Source organism: Mytilus californianus, unplaced genomic scaffold (genome assembly GCF_021869535.1).
Source record: "Mytilus californianus isolate M0D057914Y unplaced genomic scaffold, xbMytCali1.0.p SCAF_4, whole genome shotgun sequence".
Lineage (NCBI taxonomy): Eukaryota > Metazoa > Mollusca > Bivalvia > Mytilida > Mytilidae > Mytilus > Mytilus californianus.
This window is the reverse complement of record NW_026262690.1, coordinates 38,909,974-38,913,725: the sequence shown is the minus strand read 5'-3', so window position 1 is coordinate 38,913,725 and position 3,752 is coordinate 38,909,974.

The window sequence follows — 3,752 nt, the reverse complement described above, 5'->3', positions numbered from 1 at the left end:
ACATTTCGATTCATTATAAACTAGAATTTGTATAAGGAAGTTGTTTCTACTTCATGACTGAATCATTCATTTTAAAACGGATGAAGTTACAATAGTTTTAAAGCGGAAATTCAAATGCTATGTAATGTTTCTATGTAACACAAATTCAAAATTAGATCCATAGTAATGCTATTGATATATCACCCTCTTATTTTATTTATTTGCCTTTTACAAACGTGAAATACATATTTGGCTTTCAAAACGTTTGGTCTCGAGCAGACCTGATGAACTTTATAACAGAACCATATGTCGAAATCACATAAGACACTGAACTAAATAAAAATTACCTAGCTGGATTTGACAAAACCTTCCGGAATTTTGGGTCCTCAATACTCTGCAACTGCGTACATTATTTTGTCTTTTAACTTTTTTTATTCGAGCATCAATGATTTATTTTTTAGTCTTTTTTTGCGCAACGCGCGTCTGGCGTACAAAGTTATAAACCTTGTTTCTGTGACGTTTTTTATTTGCCTATTGCATTTATTGATTAATATAGAAATAAGGTTGCCAACGAGACAACTTTCCATCAGAGTTTCATGCTATAAAATTTACAATCAATCAGAACATAATTATGTAAATTGGTAATGTTGAAATCTACCTTTCATAATATGCCTAACTGAGCTTGTGACATTTATCTCAGATCATAATTACACATTTGTTGTGCATGTGACGCTTATATACTTCTATTCACCAAGAGAATTTATACTCAAGTTTATCTCAGCAGTTAGAAATCATTGTTATTTTGAATCAGTCACTATAATACAGTAAGCAGCATCTTGATGTTTTAAAATAAAACTATGACAATGACATTTACACTGTTTTAGCATCATCACACGTCAAACTTTAAAAAGATAGCTGATTTAACATTCGCGTCAGTTTGTCACGCCCTTATAAATTGGAGTCCTATCAACGACCATCATTAAAATTATTTCAAACATAAGTAACTGCATTTCTAACAAAAAAAGTTAGTTCTTAATATCAGTTCAATAAGATGTATTGAAGTCACGATTTCTTAGCATAAAAATTGTTCACCGACGAGTTGATAAACTTTTGTTCTAATTAAAATGATAAAAATTATGTCCCGTACGGTATCCAAAGCGTTTTAAAATACAATTGAAAGTTCAATATCTAACTAAAGATATATATAGATCGATTAAAACTTAGCCCCTCGTTCTCACGTTGCGATTGAATATATTTGTATTGCCCCTTATTAGATTTCCTGAGGTTAACAATACCAATACCTTAAATATCTTGCCATGACATAAACGAAAAGTGACGAAAATGTCAACTACGAACGCTGATTTGGAATCAGAAAATAAACGTTTTTAATGGCATGTCTAAATGCAGTGTAAAGCTTATTTATTAAGACGATTCTTATCCCGAATGATTTCTTTTTTGAAACTACAATACATTATTACATGGTACATTGTGGTGTAAAAATAATATGGTAATTGTTTCATGATATATGATATTGCGGTCTATATATTCAACCAAGTACAGTTGGTTTCTTGTGAAAATGTATTACCAATATTCACATCGATGCCACTGCTTCCATTCCCAAACTATCACATCTAAGCGTTTGGAATTGTTTTGATGTATTAATCAAAATTCTACCCTAAGGTTTTACTCTCCTTTTTATAATACTTTATTCCAAAAGCAAGTACAACTTATAGGATGTATACAATGTTTGACAAATTAATTATACAAACACCATATCACATACACAGATATATAATAATATTTTAAATACATTTTTTTTAAAGATTAATCCACTCTTATGCATAATACAATAATAAGTGTAACGCAGAGTGATCCTTGCATAAAATTTTTCAAAATTAGCAGCAATATTTTAAAGGGGCATTAGCTGTCAAATTCATGTTCACCGATTTGACTCAAATTCTCATATTTGATGTATATCAATGTAAAACATTTATTCAAATTATAAAAAGTCTAAAATAAACAATATACCGGGCATGGGCTCGATAATATGTAGCTTCGTTTCGTGTGTATTTTAGTCTAGACGCCATCTAATTAACTGTCGATGTGACCTTTGAAGACCTCCGATTGTCATATAAGCGATATAAACATAAATATAGATATAAATAGAAAGCATACTCGTGCATTTGGATTTTTCTAGGTCTGTTTAATTTCATATTATAGATTAGAAATATATGTTAACCATCGTTTTTACCTGTATAAGAATGATTTTTTGCGGATCGAATCAGTCAATCAAATGATTTACCTTTGTTTCACTTTAAATGTTGACATTCTTTTCCTTTAAATAATTGAACACGCACAATGCATGCGGTATCTATCTCTAGCTAAGGGGTTAAATTGAAGTTCACGTGAATACGGATTCAAAGAGGTCGAATTATTCACTTGCAAGTGAATAATTCATCATCAATGTTTCTTAGCTTATTTTGACAAAATTGAACCATACTGGCTGCTAAAAGCGATATATTATGTCACTATTTCACTTTCATTAATGATTGCTCAAAAAAAATCATATCTTATATTTTTTATATATCTCGAAGCTAGTGCTTCTTTAACCAGGTAGTTTCTCAGCTAATTTCAAGTATTTACCAAGATTGTTTAGTTTTGTAATATTTTGTACACAGATAACAACTGGGGTGTATCCAATCATATTGTTTGATATTTTTTCTCTAATGTCAACATATTTATAACATTCTAATAAGAAATTAAATTCGTCTTCAATGGATCTTGTATTTATAAGTACATAACCTGTCTTTCCTATCAATATTATAATATCGTCCTGTCTCTATTTTTAAATTATGTGCACAAATACGTTATTTACAAATGTATGGTTTAGAAATATAGTTAACTTGTTTATCTAAGAAAATTGTAAAGTATGTGTACAAAAATGTATTTATATATTTATATAATTGACATTTATTTGAGACTTCAAAGAAAGCATTAGTTTTGCATATAAAAGTATCAACCATTCTCTCTTTTAATTGTCTAAAATCCACAGTATCTACCTTTTGACTTAACCCATGCACAGCAGCTAAAGTCATATTTACCCAAAATATCTTTAATGTTACCACTGGGTCGACATTTACCCAAAAGATTTGGCCATATTTACCCAAAATATCCCCCATATTTACCCAAAATATCTTTAAATTCTACCACTGAGTCGATGCCTCTCCTGGTGAACTGATAGTCACCGAGGGTATCACCAGCCCAGTAGCCAGTACTTCGGTACTGGTATGAAAATACGGATTTTGTGTTATTAAAATATGCTGTTACAAACTTTTTGAAATTATTTTAAATTAAGGAATATTTCTCCCTCATGCAAAGCTCTGATTTCTTGCCCGGCTTTGGCTATACTTTTTTGACCTTTTTGGTTTATAGCTCTTCATATTTTTAATAAGCTTTGGATTTTCAAATATTTTGGCCTCGAGCATTTCTGAAGAGACATTGATTGTCTAAATGCGCATCTGGTGCAGCAAAATTGGTACCGTTTATGTTATTACAGCACCAGTTCAACTTATTTTTATTACAGCTACTAAACATTTCATTATAACAATTTTTTAATATGCAATTATCAGTTCATAATAATTTAATCCATTATTTTACCATTCTTTACCTAATTTATAAAATACCATGTTATTAAAAGTACTCTTTTATACTTTCAGTATACGTTTAAAAAAATACATATGAACCCTTTCAATATCAGGTACCCCAAATTTCAC